This window comes from Chinchilla lanigera, unplaced genomic scaffold, assembly GCF_000276665.1.
Source record: "Chinchilla lanigera isolate Chin_1 unplaced genomic scaffold, ChiLan1.0 scaffold00001, whole genome shotgun sequence".
NCBI classification, from domain to species: domain Eukaryota; kingdom Metazoa; phylum Chordata; class Mammalia; order Rodentia; family Chinchillidae; genus Chinchilla; species Chinchilla lanigera.
The window spans coordinates 23,918,784-23,946,750 of record NW_004955402.1 but is presented as its reverse complement, the minus strand read 5'-3'; the positions used below and the strand labels follow the sequence as shown (position 1 = coordinate 23,946,750).

The 27,967-nt window shown below is 41.5% G+C and overlaps 1 long non-coding RNA gene across 1 annotated transcript in view; it reads right to left on the bottom strand.

Moving 5' to 3' along the window:
* LOC102018873 overlaps positions 1–27,967 on the bottom strand; it is a 60,792-nt gene that overhangs the window by 13,084 nt on the left and 19,741 nt on the right. The window contains exon 3 of the long non-coding RNA XR_259065.1: positions 27,111–27,297. This is a non-coding gene — a long non-coding RNA (uncharacterized LOC102018873). The remainder of the gene's footprint in view (positions 1–27,110; positions 27,298–27,967) is intronic.

The following is a 27,967-nucleotide window of genomic DNA, read 5'->3' as shown; positions in this document are numbered from 1 at the left end:
CAACATACTAATGCAGAACTTCACCATGTAGATGTCCAGTTCCCTTCCTCTGGGCCATGGCTCCTCTCCATATACATGATAAGTGGTTAGCAATTAAAGAGAAATCATAATTCAGACCAGAGATTCACAGAATTGCCATAGGTGACTCACCAAAATATGGGCTCAGACTCTTAGAGGAGCCCAGAGAAGGTCACTGTATCCCCAGATAATTGGTGATACTTCAAGGTAAAGGTAGAGGCATGAGCTTGATATAATTCATTCCAACAAGTCTTTGCTTGATAGATGATTGGATCTTTGAAAAGTTGCTGCTGAATTCTGTCCAGTCATTTTTTAGCAACAAGTTGCTTGAGACTGATCTGCAAAATAGTCTGCTACTTAATGTAATCCATTTCTACCCAAACTGTTTTATGTAGTAAACAAATCATAGGATTTTTTTCCCCTGTTTGCTTGTTTGTGAGCTTAAAGCAGTGTTTAGGGCAGCAGCCCCAGCATTCAACCCCCAACACCTGGCCACTTGGGCCAAATCCCAGCTGCTGCTGCTTTGATGGCAAACACAACTTTGTCTTGCTAAGCATTGAGCAACTGGGAAAAACATACAAGAAGGGGATCCCCCACATCAGAAGTCGGCATTCTAGAAATGGGTTTCTAATGGGGAGGGAAAGAGAGAAATCGCTGAAATGGGAGGAATTGTCATTTCCAGACTCATTTTTGGATAACAAATTGCTGAGGCCTAAATATCCACAGATTATTCTATCTGAGTTTATCTTGTTGCGACAGATCCGCATGCTGTAATCAATCACACTGCATATCCATAAAACAGCTTGATAGTACACATGTATTCTCCTCAAAATAAAGTTGTAACATTTACACATAATAACTTATTGGGCTGCAGGCTTTGCCTGACGTATGCTCAATATCATCTGACGTTTTATTGGATCCCACACAAACTTTTGCCTAATACAGTCATTCTACAGAGAAAAGTTAATTGAAGTCTTGACTGTAATAAGGAAAATTAGAAAGGAAAGAAAAGAACTGAGGCAAGCTGCTCTGGGGGCTACACAGAGACCAGGGTGGGAAAGGCAGGGTCTGGAGGCCCCCACTTTCTGGCCTTCAGGAAATGAATAGGACAGTTCAGTTCTCCCGATTTCCCCTATCTCATCCATACAATACTTGGTGTTACCAAATGTTAAAATGTAAATTACACAGAGAAAGTGTGAAAGGTAGAGCATGGCAGAGAGAGACTAGAAGGAATTTCCCAGGCAGAAGCCAGGCATAATTGGCCAGTGTGTGACAGAACACAGAGGGTCAATCAACTGATCAAATGGGGGGTGGGTGATGGCAAAATAGTGTAAAAAGTAAGTTAAGGCTTTCTGTCCTGAGTGTCATTCTACAGTCACTGCTATAACCTGTTCCTTCCCTCAGAATGCCTACTAAAATCTGTATGAATATTACTTATTTGTTGACTTATTTATTATCTCTATCTCTCTACCTATTCACCTTATCTTCCTTATTTCTTGAAGCAAACCTTGGCTATCTGGTGCACCAAAGTGTCTGCAGTGTCTAGCACACAGGTACTAGCACTTACCAAATAATTAATAATTGAATGAACAAATTAGGCCAATACACCCCCTCCATCTCTCAAAGAATATTCACAGGGCTCCTGCTCTGGGAGACCCCTCTGGCTGCAGTCTTATGTTCTACCTTACTTTCTACCTTTATCTGAACTCACCTATCCTATACCCAAACTCTCAGCAATATGAACTGAAAACAAGAGGGCATGGTCATACTGCCCTTTATAGAGGACATCAGGATCCTTCTGCTCTCTATTCTATCCAGAGGACACAGGGGATGTGGAAGCTGATTTGGTGTCACACCTTAAGAAACTACAGTAACTAGAAAGAGCTGTATAAATGAGAAACACTTTCCATGTTGTAAAAGTACTCAACAGATTGGGTGAAATATAGGGCCATGGTAGTTGCCCTAAGGACATCAACATCATCTGTGGAACTATGTCAACTCCCCTCCCTGGGCTATTGGAAGCCTTGACAGAGTAGGTTTGCACTGGAGCAAGAACCATGACTCCTAAAGTTTCACAGATGATTTTGAAACACTACAGCTTGAGGATGGCAGGACCAGAAACAACAGCTTCAGTCTCTTCCTACTTCAACTCTAATTTTGGTTACGGTTTGCATCAAAAATGTCTCCCAAAATGTTCATGTGTTCAGAAGCAAAGCTTTTGGAAGGTAACTGGATCATGACTTTATCAGTGAATTTATCCATTTATAGATTCATAATTTGGTAGCGCTACTGGGAGGTAACAGAGCTGTAGGTGGTCAAACCTAGTTAAAGAGGTGTGACCCAGGGGACCATATCTTGTCTCTAGCTGCTTCCTCTTGGACTCTTCCTGTCCCCCTTTGATTCCTGACTTCCAAAGTGTGAGAAGCTTTGCTTCCCAACATGCTCCCCGCCATAGTGCATCACAAGCCCAAAACAACAGAGCCAAGGGGCCATATACTCAAATGTCTGGAACTGTGAGCCAAAATAAAACTTCCTTCCTTTAAATTGTTTTTCTCAGGTGTTTTGTCACAGTAACAGAAAGCTGACTATCTTAGTCACTTTTCCCATTACTGGAACAAAATACCCAATATCCACAGGGAAAGATGATAGATAGATAGATAGATAGATAGATAGATAGATAGATATCCTTTCTTATATAGCACCATACCCATCTGTAGTTTAATCCAGTATCACATACTCATGATCCCATCACCTCCAAAAAGCCTCGCTTATGAGCAGAGCACATGAGGCTTGGGGCGGGGGAACGTTTAGATATAAGCCATAACATTAACTAACACAAATCTTAAATGTTATTTGAGGGAGTCAAAAGGGATGAATAAATAAATGAAAGTTTTCTGAAAACTCACTAAGTCTTAGACACAAGTGACTCGAGAGTGCAATGCTTGGTTTCATCAAAATAATATTTAACTACAATTTCCTCTGCCCACTGGGCACGTCATGCTTACTCCTTCCCCCATCTTTAGCTTATAAAACTTTTGAAATCATCAACACTGTGGTGGTTGCCCCCTCTGCATCCTCTCCAAATCACACCCATTAGTTTGGGAAAATGATGAAATAAGGTTAATCATGTGAGAATCAGCTGACAATTGAGGAACACTGTGTTTCTGAGAGCTTTGAAATTTGCATATGATCATATGATCACATTCACTCACTTATTGACTCATTTGATGAACTTGTCAGGCCCTGTGCTGTGTCAGGAACTGTGTGAGGTACAGGGTATGGAGCAGTGATAAACACAACAGGGAACATGGTCCTTGTTTCTTGCTTAAGCATTATTGCTTGAGAGCAATCTGCAGCTCACAGGCACAGTTTGGGAAGGCACATTCCAAGAGTTTAAGAAGACATATTCTTATGAAGAATCCCAAACATGAACCAAGTGATTATCCATTCAGACATCCAAAGTTTCCTTGCCACACTCTGGTGGAATGTAACAGACTAAGATTTCATGTAACTCTAGGTGGAGCTACTCTGCCCTGGCAAAACATACAAACAACTAAGTTGAATTTAGCTGCAAATTAAGGACATTTGTCTCAGAAATGGATCAGTCTGGTACTTTGGCTTCTCTGTCACACTGGAAGGACCTTGCTAAAGCTGGACTGCAGATCTTCACAGGTGCTGTTTAGCTCGTTACCATGGCTGTGAGGTGAAGACGGAGGCCCGGAAGCATGCTGGGCACAGGAAGAAGCAAATCAGCCTGGTGAATCTGTGCTGCTGAGATAATCACGGATATTAAGGGTCAAGAATCTTCTCTCCTTTTTAGGCCAGTTCTTGTCCTTTGCACAAAGAACCTGGAAATAGCTTGTTTTGGCCTGGGCCAACCTATGTACTGAGGTGCAGACAGAGACTACAGGACACGTCCTGTGGCATTCCACACCTATCCCCAGCCACAGGGGTCCTTGGTTTGCTCCCATTCTCTCCGCAGAGGCCACCTGTGTCTCAAGAATGATTTGAGCACTACTAAAATGGCTGCTGGAGCTGGGAAATTTCCCAGATCAGAAGCACTCATCACCATGTTACATTCAGCCTTTTCACTCCCCAATTCCTGTTGCCAGTAAGTCTCGCTCTCCTAGCCAGGAGCTCTGCTGTGCTCAGGGCACAAAAGATCCCTAACCTACCACACTGTACACGCCCTTTCCCTTTAGTTAATCTAAAGCCAAACTAGAATTTTTCAAAGAAATGCTTACTAAAAAAAATTAAAACCCTAGGAGCACACAGAAGAGAAATAGATGAGTGCAACAATACTTCACATTTGTATAGCACTTTGCAGTTTTCAAAGCACTTGCACATTCATTACCTCGTTTACCCAGCATGGATTCCTTCCCCTAACTTAAGTAAGGCCTAGCCAGCATTGGCACAGGGTCTGCTAGGAATTTCTACCAGACATGCCTATCATTCCCCAAATCCAGCCTTGATATCTGGTAACACTAGCAGCCTGAATGAGGCCCTTAAAGGCCCCCAAAATCTGATTCTGGTTCCATGTCTTCCTCTCCTGGAAGGATTTTCACTAACAAGTTGCAAATGGTGATTCTAAGCACTGAGGGTGTTATTTCTTGTTTCTAGTACAGTACTCGGTTTAGTCATTCTCAACATCTTTGCAGAAAATAATAATAGTTAACAATCACTGAGTGTTTTCTGAATGCCAGGCACTGCTTTTTATGTGTATTAATTCATTTTCTTTTCACAAAAACTATCAGGTGAACAGTACGATCTTCCTTTTACAGATGACACAGGCTTAGTAAACACAAGTCCTATTTGGTGTTGCAGGTTAATGAATAATTTGGGTAAGCTGCAGACAGTTAGACTTACCCCATTTCCTTCACTCAGTCATTATTATGGATACATGAGTTCAAGATACATTTCCCCTGTTCCTCCTGGGTGGCCAACCACACAGCAATGGGGATGTGACAGTGGAAACCACAAAAGGTTTTGCCACAGAGAGCCCATTGGCGGGCTAATCACCTCCAGCCTCTTCTGTTACTGAAAATATAATGTAATAAGTGGCAACACAGAGGCCTGAGCCCTATCCAGGGCCAAACAAAACTGCCTACAGACATCAGTGAGGAGAGAAAGAGGATTCCTACACACACAGGGCTGCAGAAACAAAGGTTTGGAGTAAGGCAGCATGACACATCTGGGAAGTGCAAAATCCTCGGGGCTACTGGTCAAGCAGGGCGTGGTAAGTTGTGTGCTGAGTTAAGGGAATTGGGCTTTATCCTGAAATCACTAAAGCACTATTGATGGGTTTTAAGCAGAGAAGTGAGGGGAAAGGGATTTTCCCTGAAGTTATTTTTTAATTTAAGTCCCTGTTTCACATTTTGGTTTTTTGTGCTTGCGTCTTTCCAATAAAAGTGAATGCAGATAGGGGAACTCATTAAATAAGCCTCTCTGGCTGCTAATTAGCAGAAGCTTCACTGGTCTCTCTGGTGAGAGGTGTGATGGTTGTCTCTGTCTCATGCTCTCTTTCTCTCTCTTTCTCTCCCACTGGCTTAGTCACTTTCCTGTTGCTGAGACACAGTACCCAAAAACCTACAAATTGAAGGAGGAAGGATTTGTTTTGGCTCATGCTTCAGTCCATAGTTGGCTGGCTCCAAGGCAGGATGGCAAGGAACAGTGGCATGGAAGAGGAATGACTGCTCATATCATGGCACACAGGAAGCAGAGAAAGAAAGGAAGAGCTAGGGAGGGAGAGAGCAAAAACCCTTGCAGGCCATACATGCAGTGGCTCATCTCTTCCAACCAGACACCACCTCCTAATACCAAGTCAGTGATAAGCCCCTATGGTCCAATCACCTTCCAAAAGCCCCACCCATGCACACATGAGGCCTTTCAGGAGTGTCTAGATATAAACCATAACACGCACTACTGCAGACTTGGGTAGCTTAAGCTGCTGTGGTCCAGTTGGCTGACAGGGAAGTCCAGGCACATGTTTCTGAATACTTGTACTTTCTACTTCTTCTGGACACATCTTCACCTTCGGTGTCCACATGCAATAGTCACCTACTATTCATATAATGCTGTCAGAGTTTGCAAACTGCCCACCACCAGCAGCAACACCCCCTTTGTCAGCCACTAAAAATCTGTCACCCCTGACCTGGCTAGTTGTGCAGAATCTGCTCTTCTGCACGATAAGGGGTACTCCTAGAGGCAGAGCCGGGTCCAAGATAGAGGAACCAAGACACCGGCACTCCCTTTTCCTAGGGAGCTCTCTTTTATCAGTTCAGCAAGCCAGTTCAGCAGACACAGGCATGGAGAAGTGAGGGAAAAAGTCACTTGATTCTGGTGACTGATAAGGCTGCAGGTGGCATAGTCAGATCTTTTTCATACTTGGGACTATTGGTTCAAAATACCCAAATTCCCCACTCATAGCACACATGTGAACTTGCCTTTGGTTATCCTCTTCAGAACCAAAATCCTATTTTGTTTCCATCGATTGGCGAGGCCTCAGAAATTGGGTTCTGACCAATCTGAGCCATGATCCAGCCGTGAGACACCAAAGCAATGAACACTGCTTTGTCTGGTATGGAGAATTTTGCTTTTGGTCCATGACAGGCTGAAAGATTTGGAGAGTCTGCTGACATCCATGCACAACTGTACTGGGTGGGGGTGCACATTGTTTTCATCAGACCCCCAAAGGGATCCACAGTCCCCCAAAAGGTTAAAAAGTCCTCATTTGGAAGATGCTCGCCCGTCTGCACACATTTATCCTATTGTAAACCTCCCATCCCAAGGCCAGCCTTGCCCACAGGGGGTCTGCCCAATCACATTCAGTTGACCCAACTAATTCAAATAACAAGGCAATAATTTATTTCAGTTCAAAGAAATGCAAATTGGGTTAATATCCCTTTCTCTGAACCATCACATATTCAATGTAAACTAATTCATTTCCACAGCAGTGAATTTTTTCTAGAAACAAATGATACTCTGTTCTGCACAATTCAAAGTAGCACATTTTTAATGCAACAAACATTTATAAACCATTCATCCCTCCCCCTTCCCTCCTTCCTAAAAATACCCATTGCAGCACCAACTTTGAGCCTACAGCCTGTCATCCCAAACTGCTGTATTGTATTTATATAATGGGACTGTTTCAATCCCAGTCATCAAATTACCCTGTTTATTATTATCCCCATTTTACAGATAAAGGAACTAGGACATCAGGAGGTCAGCTGACCTGACTGCCCCAAACCCCACAGCAGGGCTGAAATGGAGAAGATGTGTTTCCAGGCTACAGCAGCCTAGGGAGAGCAGAGGCAGCCTGGCTGGGTTATGCTTCTAGAGAGAGCATGCACTTTAGGAATGGTGATGCCCCTTATCTCTTACACAGGAGGGGCCAACACAAATAACTAAGACCATAATGTGGTCAGGGGCCCCCTTAGCCTCCTATTGATGCCCCTCAGTCACACTGGACAAGCAAGGGCTCTGGCCAAGGTGAAGGGAGGCTCTGCAGAGACAGCCAGTCAGGACCAGCTGGAAATCTGAAGCCATCAAGCCTTGCAGAAGTGTCCAAAGAGGCCGGCCTTCCCCTGCCAGCCCCTCCTCCTGGGCCTCTCCTACCTGTGAGGCCTACCGTGGACAGTGGGCTCAGTGGTCCTCATTTGTGGCAGATTTTTTGTGTTGACAACACCCCTATGTACCGAGTCCTCCACTTAAAGTGGTTCGATTTACCACATTTCCCCTTGAGAATGGTGTCAAAGTGATATGCATTCTGGAGAAACTACTTCCATTCTGAATTTTTATCTTTTCCCCAGCTAGTGATATGAGTACTACAGAGTGCTAAGTAACCAGAAAGAGGCCAGTTTGGTCCCCACTGGAACCTATATCACAGTTATGTACTCTATTCTCATCTGAGCTGTTTTAAAAACCTGCAACTTATTCCATCCTCCCTCACTTTCCTTTCCAGGAAAGGTTTCCAAACTGTCGGTCCTGTCCTCCTTAACGCTTTTTCTGATGCCTTGGATCCAATCCACACCCTTCTTCCAGCCCATTTCTTTCCTTTTAAAAACACTGACCCTGCTCCTGTGCACACACTTCCCTTTGTCTGGCCTGCTGTCCTTCCTGACAAATTACTCTGATCTAAATAAACTCTCATCTTTATCTTTACTCTGGTCTTTGGTCTTTGTAAATCCTTTTACTGCCCATGCCGCCAGCCTGTCCATACCCTGCCTCACAGGACAGATACCATACTCTCTTGCAATGCTGGGCAACCACAATGAGCCGCAGCTCCCAGCCAGCCACACAAGTGCAAAGAAGAGCAGCCCACACAGCTGACCTCCCTGTGTCCTAGTTCCTTTATCTGCAAAATGGGGGTAATACCAAACAGGATAATTCGATGACTGAGATTAAAACCACCTCCTTGCCTAAATGGGACTTTATGCTATTTGGGATGACAGGCTGTCAGCTGTCTACAGTGGACTGTGTGACTAAACCAAGATGCTCAGTAGGGTGTGGGTACTAAATGCATTTTTGACTTTTTGTTATTTAAATTTATGATGGGTTAATTGGGATGAGCCCCAGTGTAAGTTAAGGGTCATCTGTATACATAGCATTTCATAATACATAATTTATTTGGGAGATATAGCTCTTAACTTAAAGACCTAAATGCCAGGGGGGAGGAAGATTTCTAGCTCCCTTCCAGCACTGTGAAGGAAGAATCTAGAGAGCTCATCCAGGTCCCTGTCAAGGTGCCACATCCAGGAAGCTACCCTTACTCAAGAGCTGTCAGCAAGCTGTCAGCTGCAGGTTCCGTTTGCCATTGACCCCACACCTGCACCCAGACGCACCCTGGCACAGGCCCCAGCCCACAGCCCCCATTGCACTGGGCCTTGATGGGGTCAGCCAGTGGCCATGTGGGATCCACTGCATCAGCACTCTCCAACAGCAGGACGCGTTATTAATAAACACGCTGCTTCGAGCATTTGCTCACGATTGTTTGATATTTCAGTTTTCAGTAATTTTCTCAGTTAATAATTTATTAAATGGATTATTTGTCATTTCAATTTATTAAAAATTGATAAAGGGCTCATTTCTTTTTTTCCCAAGCTAGGACACAGGGAGAGACATACAGGCCAGAGTACAAATTAAAGGCTGCCTGCTTCCTTCTCTTCCTCTGTCCCTGCCTGGTTTCCGCCCCATGGCCACCCTCAGGCTCCCTTCCTGGTATCTCCACACCCACAGACTTGCTCCCTGATCAAGCAATGAGACTCAGTAGGCACACTCCTACCCACCCCCAGCCACCCAACATTCATCTCTGACCCAGGCTCTGTGTCTGAACTAACACCCCTGATCATGCACAAGGTGAGCTTGTGGCCTCCTGCTGCCTTGCTGTGAGGAGAACGCCTTTCCAGTTCACTGGGCCATCTACAGACTCTACAGCCCCCTGCTTCACCCGGGGGTGGGGCGCTGCATTTGAAAGAGGGAGTCTGGGGTCCAGTGGGACTTTAGATGTAGAGATGGGAGGGATGCATCACAGTGCTCAACATGGCTGTCCCCTCTCCCCATGGGCAAACCAACCCAGGAAAGCTGCCCTCTTGTCATTTGCACTATTAATGATTTCATGGCTTCTATATTCTGATCATGGCCCTGCCTGTGTTTACAAAGCAAGAACACAAAGCCACTTGAGGGGAAGGAGGTAAGCAAGACAGTCTTTCGATCCTTCCTTTCTCCTTTCTCCTCCCTGTCCTCCACTCTGTGCCTGCTGCAATTTGCTCTCTCTCTCTCTGCTCTCTCAACATCTACACAGCCCCTTTTGCTTTTCTGCCTTCTTCCTCACTCTTTATTCCTGTTTACTTCATGCTCTCTCCACCCCCATTCCCCTTGGCTTTCTTCCCTTTGGTCCCTTGCCTGTGCATCCTTCTTGGCACAGGACTTAAGGTCCACAGGCTCATTAAGTACCCGGGCTATAGACTTGGCTTGTGAATGCTGCACAGGGACAGTTCAGAAGCTGCATCTCCAGTGCCCTGGGGCCATTACAATCCCGAGGTTGTTTCTAGGCTGAGAGCTAAGTAAGTCCTGGGGCCATCCTATATGCTGGGTTCCAAATTTAGCTCCAAGGGCCCATGCAATGACACTAGGAAAACAATAGTGCTTTCCAAATCAAAGACCCGGTTGAAAACCCACGTGGCCCCCTGGGAAGGAGAAACCAACAGCTCGCCACGTGGATACTTGGAAAAGCCAAAGCCCTTAAAGTTACTTTGGCCAAGAGGGTGTGGTCATGATTTTTCCATTTCTGTCTGCCTTCACCGGCTTCTTGAGATCCCGTGTATCACTGTTTTCCAAAGCCTTTTTGCCTGGAATGAGTTTAATGGCCTTATAAAAGTCACATTGTGCACAAATGGGGAAGTTTCTGAAGCACCTCACAAGCTCTCATGCATATACACTCGAAAAGTCCCCGCAGCCGAGCGGGGAAGGTAATTCAAGGCACAAAAACATCCTTGGGTAAATTACTTCCTATTAGTATGTCACATATTTCTTAGATACGACTGTAGTTCCAGGAGGTGACAGCAGCGGTTGACAATAAAACTTTGCACTCCTTTTTATTTATATTTTCCCTGGCTTTCTATTTTGTTTGGTGTGTGTGTGTGTGTGTGTGTGTGGTTTCCTTTCCCTTCCAAGTTACATAACAGCACATCAGGCTTGTCATCTCCTGGCTCTGAGGAAGTCATGCCCCCCCCCCAGGCTCATCTGCACTTCCCCTCTTTGAGGTCATCCAAGAAAGACCTCTAATGTCATACCAAATTCGAACTTTGGACCAGAGTTATAACACCACTGAGACAGAGGACCTGGCCATGTGGATCCAGCAATTCCCGCCTGGATTCTTCCCCTAGCCACATCTTCCTTCCTCCCATCAGATCCGTAATTCTCCACTGCACAACCAGCGTGTGTCTAGACCAGAGCTGTGCGATGCAGAGAAGGTGACATAGGAGAGTTTATCCTCTATTTCCTGAGTCCCATCCAGCAAGGCAGCCTACTCCAAAGAAAATATATGGAAAGTGACAAAGTCAGCACACTACCTAAACATGCTCTAGGAACTAGGCTAGAGGGGACCAAACTCAGGCCAAAAAACACTGTGACCTAAAGCCATGCCAGCACGGCATGTAGAGGATGGAGCCACTGCAAGCAGGGGACTCTGCTCCATCTTCAGAAAACTGAAGGGTTGTTTGTGCTGTTCTTCACATATATTGTGGCACCTTGGCATTTGTAGTACATCTGGATGGAGAATGAGAAGATAGCCCTCAGTGAGAGTTTCCAGTGGAGAATTGATACTCCTGAACAAAAATCCCTTCTTTATTCCAAGAGTTTAAGAAGTCACCCAGGAAGAACCCCGTTTGCCAGTGTTTGGCCTAGGAATAGAATACACATGGCCCTCTAGCCTGTGCTAAAACCCTGCAGGTTGTGCCTCAGCCTCTCATGTACAGCATTGGACCCTGTTTTAGTTACTTTCTTCTCAATAAAGCACAATACCCCACACCCACAACTTAGAGGAGGGGCCAGGGATATAGCTCAGTGGCATAAACTCTTGCCTGGCACGCCTGAGGTCATGAGTTCGATTCTTGGTACAAAAAAAAATTTAGAGGAGGAGAAGTTTATTTGGGCTCACAGTTTATAGAGGTTTCAGTGCATAGTTGGCTGGCTCCAAGGCAGGGTGGCATGACAGCAGGGCATAGCAGTGGAGAAAGGTCATGGCAATCAGGCAGGAAGCAGAGGGGAATCAAGGGAGTAGGAAGGATTTATACTTCTGGGTCACGCCTACAGTGACCCACCTCTTCCCAGCAGGCTTCACCTCCCAACTATCAACATCACACCCAGCTATAAGCCCATTGGGGGACAAATTCAGTATCACACGCCCATGATAGTCACCACTCCAAAACCCCACCTACGAGCACAGGAGACTTTGGGGGACATTTTATGACAGACTCCATCAAGAAAGATAGGCATGCCTGCCTTCTACCAAAACAAAGATGCCCCAACATCAAGACCAGGGCCTCAGGAATCTCTGTTCTCTGAGAAAGAGTCTCAACCTTTCCTTTCTCTTTACCTCGTAGTGTGTTCCCTTGCTGCATAGCCTAGGGGACTCAGAATGGGGTACTCTTTTTGGAAGGATAAAGTCTCACCTGGGCTTCAAATCTCCATTTCCCTGTTGCTCTTGCCACTGCCTGTAGCTCTTCCCTCCTCAGGAATGCAGTTCCTCTGGTCCTCATGCCCAGCTCACAGCCACTAAGCAAATGGCCGCCCCTTCTCTTGTTCCTTCCTGAGAACACCCAGGTCATTTCCAGTCTCAGACTCCCAGTCTAAACAATCCCCCAGCCCAAGTTTACAGCTGAAGAGATTTGCATATCCTGCCTGAAGTGCTTTAAACCTGCCCCATACATGAGAGTCTAGATCTTGAAAGAAATATCAAAACCACAAAATTCAGACAGGGCCCACGTCCACCGATGAGGGAAGTTGAGGTAAAGAACAGATGGGGTATTTTTGCAAAGGGGTGCTCAGAGTTTATAGAAAAGTAGGCCATTTTTTTCCATAACTGAGTAATAAAATGGGGACCAATTTAGGAATAAAGTTAGTAGAGGAGAAAGGGGACTTTTCTAACACCAGTGCTGCACAATAGTGAGTTTTAACTTTAACTTTTAACTTTTCAGCTTAAAAAATTTGCTACTGCCTTCAGAGTCATTGAAACAATGGGGAAAACATACAACTAAAAATAAAAACACTGTCAGGGCAACCCCCTAATTGTGAACTATCTTGTGACCCCACCTTTTTTGTTTTGTCACTATACACATACCTTGAGTATTTTAGGAGTCTTTCCTCTATCACTTATAATTCAAAATTACCTCTCCCCATGCCTTCTCCCAGGACTCTTTAATTTCTCTTCCCTTTCCAGCATTATTTATTTAAGCCTCCTAACTGTATTATTTATTTTAACACCATATCTGTATTATTTATTTTACTGTAGCTCCATAATGATATTATTTAAATCTATAAAATAAAGCTTTCTCCCTTGAACTCTCTGTGCAAAATAAAATTGTATTGTACTGAAACATTCTTTGAAATGCCCTTCTTTTCTACCACTGGATGATAATAATAATAATACTTTGCATTTATACAGTACCTTTCATCCTGGGATTATTTAAGTCTGCAAAAGCAGTTTGTCTGAATTCTCTGTGCAAAAATCAAGTTGTATGATAATATTCTTTGAGATGCTCCTTATTTTTCACCACTTGCTGCTACAAAAATGCTCTGTCTTTGTACACAACTCTTCACCTAGGAATTCTAAAGTGGTTCTCACACTGATGTTCATCTGCTTAGAAATGGCTGGGTAAATATTGCCCCCATTTCCTGAGTGGAGAAAGGGAGGCAACAGGAAGACTCCCAAATACAGGAAATATGTGAGAGGCAGAGGACATTAGAAGGATTTCCACCACCCTGCACAGGTGCTCCCAGCCCCTCCTCACAGCCCCTCTCCTCCCCTCCATCCATGTGGATCCAAGCCAAATGGACTGAGCTCTGAAGTTAGATTGATTAAATCCACGTGCTCACGAGTGGCACATCCTGGGCAAGTCCCTTCCTTCTTAAAGCCTCCATTTGCTCATCTGCTGTCAGCATCTTCCCACACATTGCTTTGCTCAAGCCTCTCCCACACCCCAAATTGTCCTTCTTGCCCCATGCCATTTGGCCATACTTGACCCACTCCAGGCCCATCTCTAGGAATGGTATCATAGTTGATTCAGCTGCTATAATAAAACAAATAGACTGGTGGGTCATTTATTTTTCACAGTCCTGAGGCTGGGAATTTCAAGATCAAGGTGCCGACAGATTCCATGTATGGTGAGGACCCGCTTCCTGATTCATAGATAGTTGTTCACTCCCTGTACCTTCAGGTGGCAGGAGGAACAAAGGAGCTCTCTAGGATCTCTTTTATAGGGGCAGTAATCCCATTCATGAAAGCTCCATCCTCATGAACTAATCACCTCACAAACTACCTTTCTCCTAATACCATCATATGGGGGGGGGTACAGATTTCTATATGTGAATTTGGAAATGATGTAAACACTCAACCACAGTAAAAGGCAAACAGTAGCCCCGTATCCAATAACAGCAGCCAGTATCCATCAGATTCAGTTTGAACAGCCTTGGATCTTAAAGTCCAGGCAATATATACTGGAACTAAGTTACATGTTATTCTGCAGTTTTTAATTGTCTCTTGTGAAAGAGCTATTATTAGCTGTTTGAATCATTCAACAAATCTTTATTAACTGTGTTCTATGTACAAAACAGGGCACTCTTCTTGACCCTAAGGGTACAGCTAGTTTATTAGTCAGTTTTCCTTTTGCTGGGAAAAAATACCTGACACACACAACTTCAAAAAGAGGTTTACCTGGCTCATAGTTTCAAAGAGTTCAATACATGGTCAACTGGCTCCAAGAGCATCATGGTGGAAGGACATATCAGAGCAAAGCTGTTCAGTTCTGGTTAGGAAATAGAGCAGAGAAACAGCACCAGCAACCAGAGCCCAGATGTAGTACCCAAGGTCATGCCTCCACAGCCCACCTAGACACACCCAGAATCATGCTTTACTAATCTCCTAATCAACTCCAGAGCCCAACAAAGTTAGCAGTTAAGCTTAACCTTCACAGCCATGAACAAAACAGTCAAAAGCTCCAGCAATCTCAGAAGCCTAAAATCTTGTGGAAAAATATGCCCACTACTACATCTATAAAGCTAAACTATAGCATGACTCACACCTTCTTCCTCTCAAAGCACTGAAACAGAGCATGGTGAACACAGCAGGGGAGCTAAAGATACTTTCTGATTTTTAAAATATTAATAATAAAGAGATACAAGACTTCAAAATAATATTACCTATTTTCTCCAGTTTCAAAAAAAGTCTCTAGAAAGTTGCCTTCAGCCTCAAACTGGCTATTAAGTCCCTAACTATCCTTACAATGTTTTACACAGTCAATGTAACTCTTTCCAGAAGTACATCACTGTGAAAGGGATCAAGTCTATAACCTCAAATTCTTCAGTTACTCACTGCTGGATGATCTGGCACCTTCAAGTGTTATGGGAGGAAGCGAGGCAGCCGTTCAAAGAATGAGCGCCATGCCTAGCCCACAATAGCAGCTTAATAACCATAGCACAGCATACTTCTTCTCTTCCTGAGGCTCTGTCCCTAACTCCATGTGATGTCAGAGAGACTGAAATGTTTAGGGTGATGAAAAGGGCTGTCTTATCTTCCCAGAAAGTTCCATCTTTGGGAAAGGACTGGTGCGAAGAGCAGAGTTCTCTTGTCTTCTGTGGTTGGGGTACCAGCCCTAAGCACTTTGCAACATTCACTAGAGCCACCGCATGGCACAGCATGGGGTTCTGGTCCCATTCTCGGCACCGATGTGCCACTTGCACCTTCATTTGTTCTCTTAACTTCCTCCCCCGTTATTCATTGTATGCTCTGGATACTATCCATTTTCTGTATATTATATACTGTAGAATGCAAAGAATACTTTGCTTTATTACTCAGGTCATTTTACTTTAATTAATTTCCAGGCAAATGTTGCACCTTACTAAATTCAGTCTCCTGTAAGGGATGACCACAGGAATAACAATGTAGTAGATTCTCAATAAATGTGGTTTTCATGCAATTTGGTATGACTGTGTGGGCTATATAAAGCAGTTAAAATTATCCTTACTTTAATACTCAGAGATCTGTCCCTCCCAAAGCTCCCCTGATTACTAGCCCATGCTGCTCCCTTTCCCTCTAGAAGTAGATACTTCCTTTACAAAGCTACATATCATGTGTCCTTCCTGAGCACCTTCTCCATGTCTGTAATTATGTTGAGCATTACAGATACATTAAGGAGAAAGCCAGATTCCTGGCATGCAAGAACCACAATCTAGTTAGGAAGACATACAAAAAGAAACAATGCCATAGGATAGACACAGGGCCTCATAGGGCCATACACTGTGGTTTCCTAACTGAGTTATGCCAGGTAAATAAAGCTTTCTGACACCGTGACCCAGAGATAGGGGTGGAGAGACAGGAGACAGTCAGGCTGGGGGAACAGTACAAAGGGCCTGAGGCAGAGAGAATGTTCAAAGAATTGGAATATTCTAATGTTTCTAGAGTCAGGGCCAGATCCCTGAAGGACCTTCCAAACCCCACCAAAGAACTGGGACATTTCCCTGGGGTTACCAGGAAGACACTGGAGCCGCTGCAATTGATTAATCAGAGAAGTAGCACGACTAAACACAAAGAACACACCACTGAGGGCAGAAGTAGATGCCAGAAGGAAAGTCAGTAGGGGTGAGAGATAAGAAAACCTCTGAACAAATTAAGGAGGATTTATTGAATATTTGCTAAAATGTCTCTAAAATGATTTTATGTTAAAACCCCTAGAGAAGTCCACCAAAAAAAAAAACCTGTTAGAGCTAGTCAATGAATTTTTAAAAACACATGTCTATGCACTAATCATGAACAATCCAAAAAGCAAATAAGAAAATAATTCCACTTACAGAAACACAAAAATCTTCTAAAACTTAGTGATAAGTCAGGCGTAGCAGTACATTGTAATCCCAGCTACTCCAAAGGATAAAGCTGGAGGACCACAAGTTTGAGCAGGTGTGGACAACTTAATGACTTTCAGATACCCTGTCCTAAAATTTGAAAAATAAAATAAAATAAAAAGAGCTGCTGATGCAGTTTACACTCCCTAGACTTGATTCCCAGTGCCTCAAAACCTTAGTAATACATTTAACAAAGGAGGCAAAAGACTTGAACACTGGAAACTACAAAGTATGGCTGAAAGAAATTAAAGAAGACAAAAATAAATAAAAAACAATCCCATATTCATAGATTGGAACCATATTGTGAAGGTGTCAGATACTACCCAAAGTGTCTACACACTTCATATCAAAATATCTCAATAAAATTATATGTAGAAATGAAACAAATTCTAAATTTTATATAGACTCTCCAGGGACCCAAAATAGGCAAAAGAATCTTGATAAAGAACAAAATTGACCTTATACTTCATTTCAAAACTTACTACAATGCTACAAAGAAGACATATTTTCTGAGGCCCCTGGAGATATGCTCTAGGTAGGGAGGGGAAATGTGTAGAAGAAACTTTGGGCTGGTCAGTGACGTTTTCTCAGCAATGACACTGATGGATCTGGGACTCCTCCCCACTACCCTCTTACATTTGGAGGTGGAAGTCTATGCTAAGTATTTGGGTACATGTTTAGGACCTTGAAAGGAAAGAGACAGAAATCCCCAACCACTTCTTGTTGAAGCATGAGATTACTGAAACACACCTGATGGACCACAGTGGTCCTAACCAAGGCCAAATGGCATGAAAGGAGACCAGTGTCCCTGACAAAAGCTAGAAGGACTCTGTCAGGAAAGAGCTTGAACTCTACTCCACAAATGTCCTGGCTCAGGGCAGAGGGTTCCGGAAGGACCATTTGCTGATGATGCAAGGTCCTCTTGCTCACTTATTCTCCCTGATGCAGACACATGAAAGAAAGGCTCTCAGCAGTAAGAAAGGTGTGATTGCTAGCACCTAGGCTCCTTGCTGTGGGCTGCCCCAAATCTATCTCACACAGAGGCATCCCCACTCGCACATCCAGGAATCCAAGAACTGAGCAAGTCTCAAAACATCCAGGAATCCCAGAACTGTGCACCTTTGGAAACACAGAAACAACAAGACAGACATATTCTCCCAGCCCTGCCTCCAGGAAAAAACTAAACATTTTATATTAAGCCTGATTTAACATTGCTATTGAAAGCAGTGGAGCTGTTACTACAATCCTTAAATTCTTCAGGGAGATATGCTATCTTCTGATAGCGTGACATTCCCCAAGCCTTATTGCCAGACCTGAGAATACACCGACCTCCATTCCAGCAGTAAGGCTGTAAGATTAAAATACCGGTGGTTTTCTTCCTTTGGTGTAGCTGCCACTTCCTCACAGACCGTACAGGCAATCTGTAGACCTTTTATGAGTGAGAGATCATTTTGGTAATCTATTACCATTCAATATATTCCCAATTGCCACTCCAGAAATCCAGTCAAATTCTCCTCATAGCATATCTTCCCTTCCACTGCCCTGAACAGGATGGGGAAACAAGACACATGCCAGGGAGTAAAGATATCAGGCTCCTTGGCGCGTGTGTGTAGGGCTTTAGGACCAGGAAGGCCCGTGGTGTGTGCAGCCAGATTTTGAAACTGAGCAGACAAGGACTGGCTTCCAGCACAGGTCACAGGGCTCCCGAGGAGTGGCTTTCTGAAGAGCTGGGCTCAGAATCGATTAAGCGGCAGGGCTATTTATTGACCACTTTAGATTCCATACAAAAGGAGGAAAAAATAATCCACCACGAAAATGAAATCCTGTCAGTAACCCCAATAGGCTTGCCCACCGACTAACAAGAACAAGGTAAATTTGAGCTCAATTTACTCAGATGGATAATAAAACTTTCAATTATGGTTGCATTATTTGTTGCTATATGGTTGAAAGATTAGGTGACAATATGCAAAAAATAGTTTCTTCATATTATAATATTTAGTAATGTCATTTTATTTTTTATATGTTTCATTAAATTGTTTTGTGGCTTTATTATCTACCCAGATGCACAGCCCAGAAATACAATTATTCAGATTTAGAAGCAATAAAATTTGGCATGCATTTTCTTGTATTCAGAATTCCTGCATGTTAAAAAGAAATTATAGCATTCTTCCCACACTGCACTGCTCTGAGGCCCTCACAGACCCATTCATTAACCAAAGACATTACAGAAAGCATACCATTTAGGTTAAAGGGCCCTTCAGATAACGGATATGCATGCACGAAGCAAATATTTCACTGTAGCCCCTCCTTTTGATTATGACAATAATAGAGGCAAACGGATACACATTTGCTATAATGTGCTACTCGGTGATGGATCCATTGAGTGGTGAACACACTGATTGCAAGGCAGCACACAGAAAAAGCATTACAACACCAAAACCTATCTTTGTGACTATCAGGAAGTGGGTTTTACTATTTGGAGAAAAATGAAGGCTTCCTGGGGACTCGTATTTCAGAAGAGTTCTGCAAGATATAATCCTCAACTTTCTACGGCTGCACATGAAGTGGTGGGTGTAGACAGGTGGTAGTTGGGGGACTGGTTGTTCTGCCCAGATATATTTTTCTACAGACAAGTCACAGTTGAAGGCCTCAGAACTGTGCTTCTCAAGTGCAAAGAAATACCTTAGAAATAGTCCTCCACCGTATGTGTAACATACAATTACTTGAGATTGCATTAATCAGATTGGAGATAAATCAAGTGATTTAAAACAGGACTATGTCAAGAGTCAGTTTTGTTTTGGAGAAATTTCATAGTTTTAAATGGAAAAGGGTATCAAATGAAGGACCAATAGATACTAAAATGGGAAAACATAAAATACAAATTTGAAAAATATGTATGTAGAACAAACAGGTTGAACAACCCTAATATCTGAAATCTAAAATGCTCCACAATCTGAAACCTTTTGAGAATGAATAGCACACCATAAGAGGCAAATTTCACACCATGAGCCTTTGTGTATAAAATTATTAAGAATATTATATAAAATCATTTCAAAGTTATTTTCATGTATATGACATAGATATTTAAATGTATATGACATAGATAAATTTTGTATTTAGACTTGAGCCCCAGCCTCAAGATGCAAATATTCCAAAATCCAAAAATATCTAAAATTTAAAACATTTCTGATCTTAAGCAGAATGAGCGGTACTCAACTTGTATAACCCCCTCCAAAAAAAGACTAGTACAAAAACATATAAAGAACTACTCTAAATCTCTAAGAAAGGGGCAAATAAAATGATGGAAAGAAAGGGAAAAGAATATATGAGCACTCATTTCCCAGAAAACTCATATGACCAATTAACATTTGAATAAATAGAGGGATATACACGAGATGTTCTTGATAACCATTTGATTGGCAGAATTAAGGAAGATAATATGAAGTGATAGAGATGATACAGATATATAAGACTGCCAATAGGCAAGGAAACTGATATAAAACTTTGTTAGAAAAAAAGTTGACATTATCTTATAAAGTCAAATAATCACATACCCCATAATTCCTATATTCCACTTGTGAGTAAGTGTGAAAGAAAATTCCTGTATATATGTACCTGGAAGGAAATACAAATATACTCAGCACTATTCCTGGAAGCAAAAATCTGGAAACTAAAAATGGGCACATTGGAATTATTATTTCCACAATGGAATTATTTATTCCACAATAAAATCTTGGGAGACACGCAGAAGTAATGAGCTACAGCTTACCACACAACAATATGGCTGACTCTGAGCAATACAACACAATATTGTTGAAAAATTCAATTTCAGGAGACAACAAATAACATGATTTTGTTTTCTAAAAAGTTAACAAATAACCAAACAAGCGGTATAATGTTAGAAACACACATACACAGTAAAGCTAGGTTTTAAAGCAGATGAGTACAGGATTCAGAAAAGTGACTAACTTTCCTTAGGGAACTCATCCAAACAGTGAGTTAGAAAACTCATAGATGTGTGGGCGGATTGTGCCAGTGTCTGGCTCCTCTTGCAGACAAGTGGTCATATGACGCCATAAGCACTAACACACAAGGAAAAGGGAGCCGTAGACAGACAGGGGCAGCAGTGTGTGAGAGACCAAAGGTGAACCTAATTTTAAAAACTATTTGTTTTTTTCATTATACTATATACTATGCATAAATAAAAACTATGCAGTGTGCTTATTTAGTGTTCAGGCCCCTTTGGCACTTTTGTGTACATATTACACACAAACTTAACAACCAAAAATAAATGGAGTTGTTTTTAAATGGGCAATTAAAAGTAATCTATTAGTAAAATGATAATCAAGAAGCAACAAAACACATAGCTTGTTCTGAAACTTTTGATTATCAGAAATATAGGGGTGGCAGGGACTCAAGGAATAGGACAAGGATAGAGAGAGCAACAATTACTCAGCTCATATAATTGACTTGCAGGGTCAATGCTCCTCTTGGAAAGAAAGTCACAGAGGGTGGATGGAAGCAGTGAGGTGGTCCTTCAACCTACCTGTGCCTCAGAAAGCACCTGGTGAGGTTAAAACATCTCCAGATGTTCCTAATGTTACCAAAGCTGAGAACCACTGTTCCCACAGAAAAACCATTAGGTTTAAAATCAGAGTGCCTAGTGACAGTCTCTTTTAATACCTAAACTTTGTTCAGGTAATTTTATCTTCTTGAACCTCCCTTTCCTCATCTATGAAGTGAATATGTCAGGGGTGAGATGGAAGGACTAAGGACCATCAGAGACTGACTTCATGACTTCCTCTCCTATTGATGTTCTAGACGGGAAGAAGGATAATATGAACAAATGGGACTCCACCAGCATCAATCCATAGAGATAGAAACTGAGCAGCTCACTAGATTCCTGGCTAGATGATTAGATATCGCCTAGAGGTATGATTAATTAAAGAGATAGTCTAGGCTAGAGTAAAAGCAGGGTGCTGGGCAATTTCCAAAAAGATGGTTTCATGAGTTCTCTAAGCACCTTCTCTGCAACTAGCAGGTGAAATTTTAAAAGAAAAAAAAAGCTGACTGTCATGGCACACCCCTGTAATCCCAGCACTTAGGAGGCTGAGGCAGGAGGATTGTTGCAAGTTTGAGACCAGCCTGGACTACAAAATGAGCTCAAGGCCAGCCTGAACTGCATAGCAAGACCCTGTCTCAAAAAAAAAAAATCCATAGCCAATATCAAAAACAATATATCAATTGGTATGGGTCGGAGAAAAAGCAGAAAAATCAAAGAGCTGAGTGGAGTCCTGGATATCCTAGCCCCAAAAGCTGGGAGCAATGGTTGTCATACTGGAATTTTAACTTGTGCAGGTTAATAGAGATCCAAGAAGCCAAAATGAAACAGAAAACCAGATCAATCCACGTGTGGAGCCAGGACTAGGGCAGAGCACCCACCTGAGGGAAAGGAAGTCGGAGGAAAACAGTAGGCTGCTGCTGGGGCAATAGCTCCATGAAGATTCTAGGCAGTGAAACTACAGAGAAAAAAAAATGAATATTATAGACTGCTGGCTAGAAAGTGAGGCCAGACAACCACAGATTCCATGACCAGGTATGAGATACAGAACAAGAGCCTCAAAACTTATATCCAGCTGGAAGTAACCATAAAATAGATATGAAATGGAAAGTTTTCTAGAAACTATGAATTACCAAAGTTGACCCAAGAAGAAATAGAAAGACTGATTAAATGAAGAACTATGGAAGAATTAATCATTTATCAAAATCTCCTCCCCTCTCCATCCATAAACACACAATAACACACCAAATGCAGTCTTACAGGTAACTCTAGCAAATCTATAAGAATCGAAAAACTTATATCTTGTTCAAAATGTTTGAAAGAGACAAAAACAGGGAAAGTTACCCACCCTATTTTATTAATAACAAAATATAACAAATATAAGATAGGTAAGAGCACTGGAAACCATTCTTGTAGACCAAATATTGAAAAAGTCCTAAATAAAATATAAACAAATAAGCTTTAGGACTATATTTTTGAAATGCAACCAAATACTTTTATCAAAGAAATATAAAGTTGTTCCAATAAAGAGAAGAAATATCATATGACTTTCTAAATAAGCACACAAAAAATGTTTGTCTTAGATATCTTAGCCAAGAAATAATATGAAGAGTTTTAAAATATGATAAAAAATTGGAAAGGTAGATAGAAAATATTTGTAGGAATATGTTTATACAGGTAGAAAATATAAAAGAACCTATCAATATGTAGAACAAATGATAAACTAATGGAGCCTAATTTATAAGCCTTATGCACAGAAGATAATCTTTTAAAAACTAATAGTGTTTCTGACACCAATTTGCAGAAATAATATGGGGGGAAAAGAATCTCATTTATAATAACAAATTTAAAGGAAAAAACTTAAAAATCTAGGTAAGAGCTGTATAAAGAATATGTTCAAATGTTACCTAGAATCATTAAATAAATGAAAATATACACCATTTTCATGGTTGAGAAGACTTGATTACATAAAGATATATTTGAACTTCCACATTAATATTTATAAATTCAACATAATTACAGTCCAAATTTTGACCACGATTTTTTGGAGCTAGACAAGATGATTTTAAAATGCATATGAAAGAGTACAAAGTCAAGATTATCTAAACAAAATTAAAGAATAACATGAAGAGAGGTTGCCTGCCCATATCAATAATAAAGCAATACTGTGATAGTGGCACAGCAATAGACAACAGAATACTGTACCATGGGACAAGTTGACTAGCTTTATTTAGCTATTCCACAGTGTTTAAGATTTCAAACTATCAGTGGTACATCACAGATACATACAATTTGTATTTCAGTTTATTTTTAAAAACTACTTGCATGCATTAAATATTACTTGAAAAATGAAGAAATTATTAAATTACTAAACAAAATAATAAATGACAACAAAAGAAACAGAGCACACAAATCACTAACTACAGAAAAGTTCCTAAAGACCAAAAACCTTAACCACAAATGTCTGATTAAATGTAAGTTAAAATTTCTACTTATTAAATGTAATCACAAATAAAGATAACTGTAACCCATATAATTAATATCCATATCCCTCAAAGAAGGGCTGTGTATAAAATTTTAAAAGATAAATATTTCAATAAAAAACTGGAATATAATGCAGGCATGGCAAAATGTTAAAATCTAATGAAATTGGACGGCAAGTACTTAGTTATATGTTGTGCTGCTCTCTGACATTTTCTGTGTGGTTGAAATATCTCCTAAAAAACACTAAATAAAAATAAAGGCAATGTGGATTAGTTACTTGCCTATTGCTGAGACAAAATACCGAATACCTGCAATTTAAAGAAAGATTTATTTTGGCTCATGGTTTCAGAATGTTCAGTCCATGGTAAATTGGCTCCATGGCAAACACAGCATGGTAGAAGAGTAAGGTGAAAGAAGAAGTGACTCCCCAGGGCAAAGAGGAAACAGAAAGGCAGATAAGAGGAACTAGGGAGAAGCACACACCCTCCCAGGTCACATCCCCAGTGATTCACTTCCTCTAATCAGGCTTCACCTCCTAACAGCACATTCAGTTACAAACTCATCAATAGATTAGTTCACTGATGAATATAGTGCCCCCCGATCCAATCCCCTTTCAGAATCCCCACCACTGAATACATGAGACTTTGCAGAGACATTTTAGATCTAAACCATAATACTGTGATTTAGTACCAAACGGGCCTGCTGTATTCAAATTTTAGCTCTGACACCAGCACCTATAAATGAAAACCTTGACTTTTCCACTTAAGGATTTTATTTTCCATATCTTGAAAACAGGTCAATTACAATAATATATACTTGCAGGTAGGGGCTAGCACAATAACTAGTACTTGGTAAGAAAATGAGTTTCATTTGTATTAATTATATTAATAATAATGATAATGCCATTAATTCTACCCTGTCTTATCTTATTACTCTCTCACAGATAAAATCTATAAATCTACCCCAAAAAGGCAAACCATATTGAGACTGACCTGTTTGATACAGTACACATTTTTGACCAATGTGTGAGATATATTTATTTCTAAAAAGGCTGCGCAGGTCCAGACCTGGACAAACTCTTAAGTAGGAAATACAATAAATACTTGGTACCCACATATCCATCTGAGTCCTCTAACACTCCATAAACATCCACCCGCTGCCTTAACTCTGCTAGTTCCTACTTAGGTGTTAATCAATAACAAGGGTATCAATGAGTGTTACTGTGTTTTAAGAAAAAACTAAGAAATAAAATATCTTTCAGACTCAAAGTATTGATATTAGTGGTAGATTAATTTTATCTTAAACCTCCTCAATCACATCAAGTAGGAGTTTCTTGTAAAGCAGTACTGGGGCTGAAACTACAAAATCATGTGCCCTGACCTCAAAGCCAGTGTTCTCGCATTCACACACACACACACACACACACACACACACACACACATGCACAGAGAGAGAGAGAGAGAGAGAGAGAGAGAGAGAGGGGGGGGGGGTCTTGCTCAATCTCTGTTTCTGTGTAATAAGAAAAGCAATCTAGTGTAGGCTAATCATTAATCCTAATATCATGTTGCGGTCTGCAAGGCAAAGGTCTTGTCCCTGAAAGTACCTGTGTTCTCCCTGGAGAGGGACAATCTTCCCTAGAGTCAATTATCCAAAGAGGTAGCAAGTTCCCAAAAGGCAGGCCTCAGGCAGGGAAGAGAATCTTATTTTTCTCAGAGCCTCATTTTATAGGAACTGTTCTTCAAGGAGTCAAAATGCCTGGGGTGAGCTCTTGGGCAATCAGTGCTGAAGAGATGCCCACCCTATAGAGTTAGACTGGGAGCCGGGATGAGACGAATCCTATCACTTCCAGAGACCATGCCATAGATTCTACAGCAGATTTGTAGAATAGCTTCCTCCTTGAGTTTGCTTCTTTTTGGTTTCGATTCTGGTTTGAATATAATTTGTATCCACTGAAATACATGTTGGAGTTTAATATCCATTGAAAGGTATTAAGAGAATTAAATCTTAGTTCACCTATTGTGTTTAGAGGTGGGATCTTTCTTTGGGAGTTGATTAGAATTAAATAAGATCAACAGGGTGAAGCCTCCACGATCGAATTCCCATAAATTAAGGGTGAAGAAGGAAGAAGAGAGAGAGAGAGACAAATAAGAGGACACACACACACACACACACACACACACACACACACACACATGTGCGCACAAGATCCCTATCTCTTGCCTATGCTACTTTGGAGTGCTGCCAGCTAGAAGTCCATAACAAGATGCTGCTCCTCAAGCTTCAGCCAGAACAACGAGTGAAAACTAAGTTCTTTTCTTCATAACTTATCACTCTTTGGCACTGTTGTTGGCAACATAAAATGGACTGACAGATTTCTTCCCATGTCCTCAATAAAGTATTGCTGGAGCATCCCGGCACTGTCATTTTGTGCCACACTTGTCTTGTTAATGTGCATTCTTGTGTAAGAATTAATGATAGGTCCTCAAATACAAGTTCATTGCTGTTTTTTTAACTCACAAAGTGAGGCAGACATTATAAAGAATGTTTAAAAATAGAATTATATGTTTCCCTATAACTAATGCCCATCAATCCTCACCCAACACCCTATTCTCCAATAGAAAGATGTTTTCCTTCCCAAGGAGATCATTCAGTTAGTTGTGTCTGCGTGACAGATTACTTCAAAATTTGGGCATTTGAACTGATAGCCATGTATTATTGTAGTGGGCAATCTGGGCTGTGTTCAGCAGGTAGTTCTTCTCCTGAGTTCCCCAGGGCTCGCACTTGGGGCAGCAGAGCTCACAAATAGGATGGGAACTGCTAAGTCTAAGATGCCCTTATTCATATGTCTAGCAGTTGGTGGCTGTCAGTCTGTGATGACAGGGGTGATTGGGCCATATGTTTCCAGTAAACTAACTCAGGTACATGGACATTGTGGTGGTTGAGGGTTTCTGAAAACAGTAAAAGAAGACAACTTCAAATTGAAATTATCAGGTCCCTCTTTGAGTCTCGTTTGGAAATGTGTCATTGGCAAAAGAAAAACACATGGCCAAGCACACAGTATGGGTAGGAGGGCACTAATACAAAGACGTGGAAGGAATAATTTAACCCATTTTTAAAAGAACCTACTATGCCTGCCTTGAGTAGCCGGACTCTCATTTTACAACACAAGAAACAATTTCCCACAGACACACAAAATATCCACTGGCATTCACACACTCACATTCACACATGCACATAAAGGTGTACCACATATTCTCACACAAAGGAAAGTGTACATACACACCACAGTCACATATTCACCCAAACATGGACACAGACCCACAAGGAGAGAGTTATATGGAGATACACATAAAATCAGCCATGTGTATAGGCACCAAGTCAATTTACAAGGCAAGGTTTTTTGCAGTACACACTCTGTTTCATTTTAACTCACAGCTTTTCCTTGAGAAAATCTGCCATGGCAAATTCTGGAGAAGGAATCTGCTGCTACAAGCCATCCTTTGATATGAAGGGTTAAGCGATTAAAGATGACCCAGCCTGCCAGCTGCAGGCCCGTCTCTGTGGTCTGATTTCTCAAGATGATACAGCTCACTTCCCAGCAGTGATTGCAAGATTTAAATCTAAGTCAGGAGAGAGAAAAATGCAATTCTTAGTACGATGTTAGTTAGAGCACAGCTAGAGACAGCATAACTGATGAACAGACGGAGTTTTGCAGAATTGTTTAACCATTTGACTAGATGGAAACTAAGAAGATGCATTTCCATAGAGCTTCAGGGCTCGGGGCTTTAGGAGGTCCCCTGGTCTAATTCTCAACACATGTGTGTTCTAGAAAAGATATGGCTTTTTAAATAAAGATCTCTTCTTTTCTCTACTGAAAGCATTTGACTTTGTTCTACATTTTAATATCTCTATGCATATACTATCAACAATTTATAATTAATAAGTGTTTACATTCATAAATTTTTAAGTAACAACATTATTGAAAAAATATGTTTAAATGAGATTACATGTACTTCCATTTCTTCCAAGTTCCTGGTGGTTTTGAGGCAGGGAAATAAGCAATTTTTTTCCCCACAGGTCCCCATAGGGACCATTTTTATAAGCTCACTATATCTTTCTGTAAACTCCCAGGCTAGGACCGGACTGGATGTCCCCCACACCAACATCTGAACTATTTTTTAAAGTTGACACACTCCCCTTTTAAGGATGCCCTGATCCTAGCCACATACCACCCTGTTCTCCCCACTGTCCAAATCTGTTGGCTGCTGGATTACATGCATGCTTGGAAAA